At 41.1% G+C, this 12815-nt stretch overlaps 1 protein-coding gene across 2 annotated transcripts in view; it reads left to right on the forward strand.

The window, feature by feature from the left end:
- Positions 1–12815, forward strand: part of bdg (bedraggled) — an 842871-nt gene that overhangs the window by 505561 nt on the left and 324495 nt on the right. The window lies entirely within an intron of this gene.

Here is a 12815-nt window from a genome sequence, read left to right on the forward strand (position 1 = left end):
CGATGTTCAACCGGTCATATTTAAACACTGCCGAGAGCACTGTTTAACCTCAAATGACAGGAGTGAATCACAATTAGAGGTTATGTACCGTGAAATATGTACACTGACTGACAGAGCAAATGCAACACCAAGAAGGAGTGGTCAGAACTTTATGCCAATTGCAGGGTAGACTGACGTCACTGAGGTATGCTCATGATGTGAAATGCGCCGCTGTGCTGCGCACGTAGCGAACGATAAATGGGACACGGCGTTGGCGAATGGCCCACTTCGTACCGTGATTTCACAGCCGACAGTCATTGTAGAACGTGTTGTCGTGTGCCACAGGACACGTGTATAGCTAAGAATGCCAGGCCGCCGTCAACGGAGGCATTTCCAGCAGACAGACGACTTTACGAGGGGTATGGTGATCGGGCTGAGAAGGGCAGGTTGGTCGCTTCGTCAAATCGCAGCCGATACCCATAGGGATGTGTGCACGGTGCAGCGCCTGTGGCGAAGATGGTTGGCGCAGGGACATGTGGCACGTGCGAGGGGTCCAGGCGCAGCCCGAGTGACGTCAGCACGCGAGGATCGGTGCATCCGCCCCCAAGCGGTGGCAGCCCCGCACGCCACGTCAACCGCCATTCTTCAGCATGTGCAAGACACCCTGGCTGTTCCAAAATCGACCAGAACAATTTCCCGTCGATTGGTTGAAGGAGGCCTGCACTCCCGGCGTCAGCTCAGAAGACTACCATTGACTCCACAGCATAGACGTGCACGCCTGGCATGGTGCCGGGCTAGAGCGACTTGGATGAGGGAATGGCGGAACGTCGTGTTCTCCGATGAGTCACGCTTCTGTTCTGTCAGTGATAGTCACCGCAGACGAGTGTGGCGTCGGCGTGGAGAAAGGTCAAATCCGACAGTAACTGTGGAGCGCCCTACCGCTAGACAACGCGGCATCATGGTTTGGGGCGCTATTGCGTATGATTCCACGTCACCTCTAGTGCGTATTCAAGGCACGTTAAATGCCCACCGCTACGTGCAGCATGTGCTGCGGCCGGTGGCACTCTCGTACCTTCAGGGGCTGCCCAATGCTCTGTTTCAGTAGGATAATGCCCGCCCACACACTGCTCGCATCTCCCAACAGGCTCTACGAGGTGTACAGATGCTTCCGTGGCCAGCGTACTCTCCGGATCTCTCACCAATCGAACACGTGCGGGATCTCATTGGACGCCGTTTGAAAACTCTGCCCCAGCCTCGTACGGACGACCAACTGTGGCAAATGGTTGACACAGAATGGAGAACCATCCCTCAGGACACCATCCGCACTCTTATTGACTGTGTACATCGACGTGTTTCTGCGTGCATCGCCGCTCGCGGTGGTCCTACATCCTACTGAGTCGATGCCGTGCGCATTGTGTAACCTGCATATCGGTTTGAAATAAACATCAATTATTCGTCCGTGCCGTCTCTGTTTTTTTCCCAACTTTCATCCCTTTCGAACCACTCCTTCTTGGTGTTGCATTTGCTCTGTCAGTCAGTGTAATTTGTATTATCATGTTGAGACGATTCCGGGAAGAAAGGTTACTCCGACGGCCTCTCTGTGGGTCACCCGCTGCTAAATCGCAGCAATTCGTTTGACATGCACGGGGAGATAATCAAAAAATAAGGTTCCGCTTTACGAGAGACTTGTTTCTTGAGACTGACAAAGTGACAGTCCGGTAACTGTCAACTTGAATACAGTTCTTGGCAATCGATATATTTTATTATATACATGGGGTAATTTCCATGGATTTATAGGTCACTTCGACTATATACATATCACAATTACGTGTCCCGATCGTCTGAGGGCTGTCACATACATCAACCGGGAGAGATTCACTTATATTTACTGCCAAGTAAACACACATAATAGTGAAAACTAACAAGTAGGTTGTATGGGATTTTTATATATATAATCGCATAGGTTTTCGGCAACTATCAGATAGGAAAAGGCAAGTGGTGGTGATTATCGTTTAAAGAGGACTGGGGAAGAAGAGCCGTGGCCATAATAATAGCCCTAGTATTTGCCTGGTGTAAAAATAGGGAAACTACGGAAAACAATCTTCACGGCTGTCGATGATGCGTTTCGAATCTACGATCTTTAGAATGCAAGCTACATCTATATGGCCCGTACAACACACTCGGTTACACATTACTATTGCTTCATCTTCCCTTCGTCGAAGCTACCGTATTTATGAGTAGATTACACTCACTGTAACAACATTATAATGAAAGCTACACTTCCCCGTACCGTGGCGTGTCGCTTTAGTGTCGATAATATTATGAGATTTAATTTGCACCGAAAGCGATACTCTTATCTGTGGGCAAGTCATCCTCAGCCATATTTGAGTAATGTGTAGGAAGACAAACAGCTGACTGGCGTTCGGCGCGCGCACCGACGAATTTCATTGGTTGCGACAAGCAAAGAGTTGCATGAAAGATACTTCTGTCTCCATTTTCAAACCAAAATTGAAATTTTAAGGGATGTCTAGTTAAACATCGACTGAACATTGTTTATGCAATGGAAGATCGTGAATGATTTTGACGTTGTTTAGGTAGACGATGTCTAAGGCTTAAAACTAGTCATCGTTTCTGCAATCGGCCCAATGTATTTAACAATGAATGACTCCCGTCACTCATTTCGAATGGAAAACGACAGATACACACAAGATATACACGTGTACTAACTCGCCACTGTTGATAAACCAACCATTTTCACATTTGCCAACTTTGCCGCAAAACAGTACCGGATGTTGTACATACATTGAGTCAAGCCAATACTTGAAATGAAGTCTTCTTCTTCTTCTTCTTCTTCTTCTTCTACTTCGTCTTCTCCTCCTCCTTCTTCTACTACTACTACTACTACTACTACTACTACTACTACTACTACTGATTTTTCCACACCTGGGGGGCGCGTGTGCGAACTGTGTAGCACATATGTGGATTTGACCCTGTTTTACGGCCGGATGTCCTTCCTGACGCCAACCCTATATGGAGTGATTTAATCACTATTGCATGTTTCTGTAGTGGTTGGTAGTGTGATGTGTTTCTGAATACGAAGAGGAAAGTGTTGGAACAAACACAAGCACCTAGTCCCCGAGCCAGAAGAATTAATCGCACACGATTAAAATCTCCGATTAAAATACTTGACATGACCGAATGCCATTATACAAATATCGATTATTTTATGTCCATTAGGAAATATTTGTTTTTCCATGGCACATCAAGCTATGTCTCTGATAAATAAGAAAATACACAAAACGGAGATAGCAGATCTCTAGTAACAGTATCATGGTTAAGGTAAGGTAAGGGTGTATTCTGCTCGAAGGCAGGTCCGAACCTCTGCAGAGGTGTGCCTGAGCCGGAGTTTACGTGCGGTAGGGTGGCCAGTTCCTTTCCGCTCCTCCATTCCCTTACCCGACACCAACAGCGCGTGGCAACCCATCCAAATCTTGACCACGCCCAATGCTGCTTAACTGCGGAGATCTCACGGGATCCGGTGTTTCAACACGGTTACGGCCGTACAGTATCATGAAAATGCCAAAAATATTAGGAAATCACTCACTCAATCAATCAATCAATCAATCAATCAATCAATCAATCAATGAGTCACCACTGATCGGCATTCAGTGCAGTCGCTCAAGTGGTAGATTCCCTATCTGTTGTGTACCTAATCTTTTCTTAAATAATTTCAAAGAAACTGGAAATTTATTGAACATCTCTCTTGGTAAATTATTCCAGTCCCTAACTCCCCTTACTATGAACGAATGATTGCCCCAATTTTCCTCTTGAATTCCAACTTTATCTTCGTAATTTGATCTTTCCTACTTTAAAAAATACCACTCGAATTTAATCGTCACAAATGTAAGAGAATTGAGCAAACGGCACGTGGTGATTCCAAGCAGTCACCCATCCAAGTACTGACCACGTCCAATGTTGCTTAAGTGTTGTGCTCGGATGTGAACCGGTGTACTCAACATTGTGTGGCCGATAAAGGTGGTCATTTTAACCACCACCCCTCACCGCCGGTCCATCCAGGATTAAGGTTCGAACGTATGTAACTTACCCTGAATGTAAAGACATTATATGGGCCGATTGCAGAAACGATTACTAGTTTTAAGCCTTAGACAACGTATACCTAAACAACGTCTAAATCGAGCACGATCTTTCATTGCATAAACAATGCTCAGCCGATGTTTAACTACACATCGTTTAAAGTTTCAATATTGGTTTGAAAATGGAGATAGAAGTATCTTTCATGCAACTCTTTGCTTGTCGCAACCAATGAAATTCGTCGGTGCGCGCGCCGAATGCCAGTCAGCTGCTTGTCTTCCTACACATTCTCAAATATGGCTAAGCATGGCCATGACTTGCCCACAGATAAGAGTATCGCTTTCGGGGGAAATTAAATATCATAATATTATCGACACTAAAGCGACACGCCACCGTACGGGGAAGTGTAGCTTTCATTATAGCGTTGTTACATGGAGTGTAATCTACTCGTAAATATGGTAGCTTGGACGAAGGGAAGATGAAGCAATAGCAATGTGTAACCGAGTGTGTTGTACGGGCTATATAGATGTAGCTTGCATTCTGGAGGTCGTAGGTTCCAAACGCATCATCGGCAGCCCTGAAGATTGTTTTCCGTAGTTTCCGTATTATTACACGAGGGATATACTAGGGCTATTATTATGGCCACAGCCCTTCTTCGCAGTCCTCCTCTTTAAACAATAATCACCACAATCACCACCACTTGCTTTTTCCTATCTGATAGTTGCCGAAAACTTATACAATTGTATACATAAAAACCACATACAACCTACCTTTTAGTTTTCACTATTATGTGTGTTTATTTGGCATTAGATATAAGTGAATCCCTCCCGGTTGATGTATGTGACAGACCTCGGACGATTGTGAGAAGTAATTCTGACATGCATGTAATCGAAGTGACCTATAATTCTATGGAAATTACCCCATGTGTATAATAAAATATATTGATTGCCAAGAATTGTATTCAAGTTGACAGTTACCGGACTGTCACTTTGTCAGTCTCAAGAAACAAGTCTCTCGAAAAGTAAAACCTTATTTTAAGATCCATCTCCCCGTGCATGTCAAACGAATTGCTGCGATTTAGCAGCGGGCGACCCACAGAGAGGCCGTTGGACTAACCTTTCTTCCCGGAATCGTCTCAACATGATAATACAAATTACATGTATCATGGTACATAACCTCTGATTGTGATTCACTCCTCTCATTTGAGGTTAAACAGTGCTCTCGGCAGTGTTTAAACATGACTGGTTGAACATCGGTTTTAGACAGTGTCTAAGTGACAAATAACGTCTCTGCAATGCGGCAGCCATAGTTATGCATTGTTTAACCGTAGACATCGTCTAAACACCGTTTCTGCAATCGGCCCATTGCTACGTCAAAAGTGAAGGACTTGCAGTACGAGAAAATGAAGATCTTTCTACTGGTCGCAAAACTAATACTCTCGGGATCTTATGAGGATAAGAATTGACGATAGAGTGTAGGACAGGAAAGAGGAAAAGGAACATAATGACATATGTAAGAGGAACCAATGCTAGACTCTTCTAGGAACCTCGTGACCGCCACTCGAGATCCTCCGGGGAGCCCTTCATGAGCTGATCGTAATTAGGTGTACAGTGTACGTATTGTTGTGAAGTCTGAAGTGTGGTGTTAAACGTGGAATGGTCTGCTCATGATATGTAGCGTTCGTCCAGAAGTGAATTCACCAGGTCATAAAGCCGCATTCAACATGTGTTTAAGATAACTCGAGACTGCCATTAGAATGCCATCACCGCGCTGCTGGATTGCTTGAGGATGTTTTATGACTCCGAGAACCCTACTTGACCTTGTAATTGGTATGTGAGTGCCGTAAGAGATTTGAGGAACATTCTCAAAGGTACTTTTACGTCCTTGAATCGTTTCTCTGTAATGTTCCGCAACCGAAGAAGTTTTCATTACATTTTGAAAGGAAAAAGTCGTGATTGTACTTGTTCAAAGAATGTTGTGTACAATACCATTGATGGGATAATAATAATAATAATAATAATAATAATAATAATAATAATAATAATAATAATAATACCGAGTGAGTTGGCCATGTAGTTAGGAGCCCAGCTGTGATCTCCCGTTGTCGACAGCCCTGAAGATGGCGTTCCGTGGTTTCCCATTTTCACAACAGGCAAATTAAAGCTACGGCCGCTTTCTTATCACTCCTAGTCATTTCCTGTTCCATCGTCGCCATAATAATACCTTCAGGCCTTCTCTTCCGTCTAATTGATGTAAAAAATGTCTCCAAAGAGGTTATGTGAATAGCACTTATCCCTCTGATACTTTCAGGACCGGGCGAGTTGGCCGTGCGGTTAGGAGCGCGCAGCTGTGAGCTCGCATCCAGGAGACAGTGGGTTCGAACCCCACTGCCGGCAGCCCTGAATATCGTTTTCCGTGGTTTCCAATTTTCACACCAGGCAAATGCTGGGGCTGTACTTTAATAAGGCCACGGCCACCTCCTTCCCACTTGCAAAAAAAAAAACAAAAAAAACAAAAAAAAACACTTTCAGGAACAATAATATTATTATTATTAGTTTTTGCTGGACTGGTAGCTCAGACAATATATAGAGCGCTGGCCTTCTGAGCTAAACATTGGCAGTTCGGTCCTGGCTCAGACCGATGGTATTTGGAGATGCTCAGATACATCGGCCGCGTGTCTCGTGGATTTACCGACACGTAAGAGAACTCTTGCGGGATAACATTTCGGCACCTCGACGTCTGGAAAAGCCTTAAATTATTATTATTATTATTATTATTATTATTATTATTATTATTATTATTATTATTATTATTATTATTATTATTATTATTGTGCCAACGGCCATAGCCGTGTTGAAACACCGGATCTCGTGAGATCTCCGCAGTCAAGCAACATTGAGCGTGGTCAAGATTTGGATGGGTTGCCACGCGATGATGTTGGTAGGGGGGGGGAGGGGTAAGGGAATGGAGTAGCGGAAAGGAACTGGCCACACTACCGTACGTAAATTCTGGCTCAGACACACCTTTCCGGAGGTTCGGACCTGCCGTCGGGCAAAATAAACCCTTACCTTCTTCTTCTTCTTCTTCTTCTTCTTCTTCTGCTTCTTCTGCTTCTTCTGCTTCTTCTTCTTCTTATTATTATTATATTCATTCATGTCCCTTCTTGTTTCCTACATACAATTTATTCTCCTATTTTGGAAATTTATCACATTGAATAGTATTCTTGTGAACCTATTGTTATAGACCCTAAAAATGTTTCCAAACATTTCAAACATCTCTTCCGCACAGTATTGGTGAAACTATGTGACTATAGAAGTCTGTAGTTCACCTTTTGAACCAAATTCCATTTTCTAGTATAGGGCCGAAAATTTTCCTAAGAACTTTACGTTCTTGTTGTTTAATATCTGAAATTTTAGAGTGACCTCCTAAAGTTAAAATTTCGGTAGAACTGTTTTGTAATGTTTCATTTTACCATTATGTGACATTATTCGTTTATTGTAGTGACCCCTTGTTAGTTTAAATGCTTATTATTATTATTATTATTATTATTATTATTATTATTATTATTATTATTATTATTATTATTACGTCCGGCTCCATGGCTAAATGGTTAGCATGCTGGCCTTTGGTCACAGGGGTCCCGGGTTCGATTCCCGGCAAGGTCGGTAATTTTAAACATCATTGGTTAATTTCGCTGGCTCATACGCTGCGTTTATGTGTCGTCTTCATAATTTCATCCCCATCACAACGCGCAGGTCGCCTACGGGTGTCAAATCCAAAAAAGACCTACACCTGACGAGCCGAACACGTCCTCGGACTAAAAGCCATACGCCATTTCACCTCACTCCACTTAATTTAATTTAATTTATTATTATTATTATTATTATTATTATTATTATTATTATTATTATTATTATTATTATTATTATTGGCTTTACATTCTGAGGGAGACGCCGAGATACCACACATGTTGCCTCGGAAGAATTCTTTCACGTTTCGGTAAATAATAATAATAATAATAATAATAATAATAATAATAATAATAATAATAATGGCTTTACGTCCCACTAACTACTTTTACGGTTTTCGGAGACGCCGGGATGCCGGAATTTCGTCCGGCTGGAGTTCTTTTACGTGCCAGTAAATCTAGCGACACGGGGCTGACGTATTTGAGCACCTTCAAATACCACCGGACTGAGCCAGGATCGAACCTGCCAAGTTGGGGTCACGTTTCGGTAAATCTAAGGCCTGCCTGGCTGAGGTGGTAAAGACGTGTTCGGTTTTCTCGAAAGGATGTCGGTTCATTTCCCCGTCGGGAGACCGAAAAATGTAAAAATGAGATTCCTGTTTCTGGAGAGACACAAATCCTGACGTTCATTAGCATGCACGAAAAATGAGTATCAGGTTAGTCACGCGAATAGACTATTCGAAGATGGCTTAGCGTTGGCTTTTTTGTTTTGTCTGTAATTCTTGCTATATTAGTCTCTAAAACTACCACCAGACTGAGCTGGAATCGAACCTGCTTCATAACCTAGATCTAATTTTATAACGTGGCATGATTTGCTGTAATATGTAGACGTTATTATCATAAAAATTACAAGAACCTGGTCTAATGAGCCTCGCTTGTTGCATTTCACTGAGCAAATGGGCTACTGTGAATAAGATTATACCTGATAAATGACTCTGGACTACTTAGTTCAGAAGCAAAGCATTGAAAAATATATGAAATGGCCTCGACTAGTGATAATAGGTTCGTTTTACTTCCGGAACGCCCATATTTCTCCCTCTCACGAGAAGCTCGGCCCGCTATTACACAGTATTTATTTCTCTTAAGTGCAATTAATTGCAGCTCCTGGCATAATAATCTGTGCCATCTGTGGGAGTGGATAACGCGTCAACAAGACAGATCGAGTTTGATTCGAGCTGCATGAAGTTCATACATTCTCATAACAGTGGTTTAACCAGTTCTGTTTCTTTTCAAATCGGAATTCTCGTCCACTATGCCTCAATCCCCGGAGTAAAATGAGCACATTAAGAAGAATTCAGTATAAATTCTGATATCTTCCAATTTCCACTTGGGATGCGTTGCTTTCTCACAGAACAGTATTAAGAAATCTCTTATTCAGTCCCTGACTTAAGTATATTAATCCAGCTGTGGATATAGGTGACCTCATGAATCCAGAATAATTAACATTTAGGTCTGTAATAATCATGTATGTTATAAGTGAGTAAATTAGGAATTTCCACGAGTGTATAAAGTCCTTTTCTTTACTCCCGCGTGATATAAATTATTTTTATTAACAGTAATATTTTAACTAAGTATGTGACTTTCTCATTGTCAGACTCCGCGGCCGAATGGTCAGCATTGAGGCCTTGGATTTAGAGGGGTCCCAGATTCGATTCCCGGCCGAGTCGGGGATTTTTAATCACGTCTGGTTAATTCTTTTGGCACGGGGACTGGGTGTTTGGGTTTGTACCAACACTCTCCTCTTCATATTGAGATAACACACCACACTACCAACCACCACAGAAACACGCAATAGTGATTATATCCCTCAATATACGATTGGCGTCGGGAAGGACTTCTGCCGTAAAACAGAGCCAAATCTACGTGTCATTGTGTGTATGTATGTGTGTGTGTGTGTGTGTGTGTGTGTGTGTGTGAGAGACACAGTTCGCACACGCGATCCCACCTGTGTGGTAAAAGCGGAATAATAATAATGATAATGATAATAATAATAATAATAATAATAATAATAATAATAATAATAATAATAATAATAATTAATAATTAAATAAACAATTAATAAAATAATTAATTAATTAATTTCGTGTGGCTATTTCTAGCCGAGTGCAGCCCTTGTAAGGCAGACCCTCCGATGAGGGTGGGCGGCATCTGCCATGTGTAGGTAACTGTGTGTTATTGTGGTAGAGGATAGTGTTATGTATGGTGTGTGAGTTGCAGGGATGTTGGGGATAGCACAAACACCCAGCCCCCGAGCCATTGGAATTAACCAATGAAGGTTAAAATTCCCGACCCGACCCGGGACCCTCTGAACCGAAGGCCAGTACGCTGACCATTCAGCCAACGAGTCGGACATAATAATAATAATAATAATAATAATAATAATAATAATAATAATAATAATAATAATAATAATAATTTCTCATTGCATGAACGGGAGTCTGGTGTCTATCATTTCATGAATGAGACAATAACGTTGGTTGACAAGGAGATATAGGCCTAAAATAAATATACGAACCATTTGTGTTGTAAGAACTAGAGATGGAAATTTCAAACATGATATATTTATGCCAGAATATGTACTACCTGATGATAAAAATTTTCTCTCTTCATTCGGTGCAAAGGTGTTCACTACGTTATGGTTTTTTAAATGGTGATTTATTATTATTATTATTATTATTATTATTATTATTATTATTATTATTATTATTATTATTATTATTATTATTATTATTATTATTATTATTATTATTATTATTATTATTATTATTATTAACGAAAATGCGCACAATATGCAAAATACAAAAATTATATTACACTACTCTAACATAGCTTTTTGTTGATATTTGTCTTTTGTTGCAGATATTTGCATGATATCTTTCAGTGTTCATTGCACAATTCGTGCTCGCAATTTTCATTCGGGTGATGATGTATCTTATTTTGGCAGAAGTTGTGATGAAAACCATGTGTTGCATATAGCGTTATTACGTGTCGAAGCTCGTAATTTGCTTGATTTCAATCATCCGTCATTATGGCGTCTGTTGAATAGAAGTCGTTCCAGATATATCTGCGTTTATTTATTAGAATTTGGAATGTGTTCTCGTAGGCCTTAGTGTTTGGCAGGTGTACCTTTAATCTGATGTCTTCTATGAAGAAAGTTTCTTTTAGTAAGACATAGGTCAGTCTTGATGGTGCTGCCTTCCCGATACCCAGGATTCGTTTCATATAACGAGCTTTAACTTTCTCTAGCGTTATCAGGTCGTTAATTTTATCCTAGATTATATAGATCCCATAAGTTGATGCTGGTGCTGTGGCTGTTTTAAATAGTATCATAGCTGTTTTTGTTGAAAGTTTTTGTGGTTGTTGAATGTTGTAAATTGCTGATGTTGTTCTTTCTGTGTTATGATTGCTAAAAGATGCCAATGTTGTGTGAAGAGTAACTCCCAGACATTTGAATTTTGGTACTACTTCTAGAGGTTTATTTTGAAGGGTCAGTGTAATTTTTGGAGAGTTTACCACCTCTTCTCAAAGTCATTTGTTTAGTTTTGTCATGATTTATTTGTAAGTCATTTTTTTAGGGTCCATGAAGTTTTGTAATGAATAAGGACTGGATTAAAATGTTTACAATGATGAACTTTAAAAAAATTCATTGCTATGAATAATCACACTGTTTAGGTTCCTATGAGCAACGAACTAAAGAATACCCTATAAGATAATAATTAAATAAGATATAAGATGTAAAATGGGAGTAAAACTAATGTTAAAGACAAAGACACCTCCGTACAGGCCATGAAGGCTCTTGGAGGACTGGAAGGTAAAGGCTTCCACCATTGTTAACCGCGGCACGTGATGGGGTAGAGTGGTTAGCTCTACGCCCAGTCACCTTTGCCCCCAGGAATTAACCTGGTACTCATTTTTGGCGTAGGCTGAGTAAACCTCAGGGCCATATGCACCTCCGAAAGTGGAAATCTCGTTTCTTAAATTTTACGACTTCCTGACCGGGATTCGAACCCACGTCATTCCGGGTGAACCGAGCACGCCTTTACCGCCTCGGCCAGGCAGCCCCTAAAACTAATGTTAAAACATGTAAAATAATTATAATAAGTATTACTATAAAATGCATGTGACAAGAGTGTGGGTTAGAATAAAATGCCTTTACCGAGCAAGTTCACCGCGTGGTTAGGGTTGCGTAGATGTGAGCTTACATTCAGGATATCGCGGGTTCGAATCCTAACGTCGCGAGCCCTTTAGATTGTTTTCCGTGGTTTTCAATTTTCACACCAGGCGAATACTGGAGCCGAACCTTATTTAAGGCTACGGCCGCTTCCTTCCCAATCCTAACCCTTTCCTATCCTTCCGTCACCGAAATTCTTCAACTGTTAGAGCGACGTTAAACCGCTAACAAAAATAAAATAATCGAAATAAAATACATAAACCCTCTCTCCTCAGTTTCTGGTGATATAAACCTAGAAGATGGGAATATTTTATTTTATTCTATTCTCATGCGTACGTATACAGGCATGTAGGCTTGATCAGAGCGGATTTAATCCTTAATAGTATGGTTGTCTATATTATTATTATTATTATTATTATTATTATTATTATTGTTGTTTTAAGAGTAAGTACAACTAGGTAAGCATCCTCTCTGAACGAATTAAGTGGAAAAGAAATTTAAAATAAAACAAAATTATTTACTGAACAAAGTAATTTCGAAAGGAAGTACAAAATGTATTAAGTCGAAAAAACTCTAACGGTCAAAGGTACTGAGGTAGGTCCTCTGTGGTTTCTAATGGGATCTGCAGTTCCTCTAGGTCTGATTTTACTGAGGTGATCCCGTTGGTCGTGGAAGCCTATCCCCCATTTTTCATTGTGAGGATTCTGTTGATGACCCTGCCGGGTTTTAGGCGGGTCATGTGGACCAGAGAGGGTCAGTTGTGTTTTCCTCATGCACGTGACTATGTCTTCCTGATGTTCGTAGAGCTAGTTGTTGTGCCTGATC

Source organism: Anabrus simplex, chromosome 3, assembly GCF_040414725.1.
Source record: "Anabrus simplex isolate iqAnaSimp1 chromosome 3, ASM4041472v1, whole genome shotgun sequence".
In the NCBI taxonomy this organism is placed as follows: domain Eukaryota; kingdom Metazoa; phylum Arthropoda; class Insecta; order Orthoptera; family Tettigoniidae; genus Anabrus; species Anabrus simplex.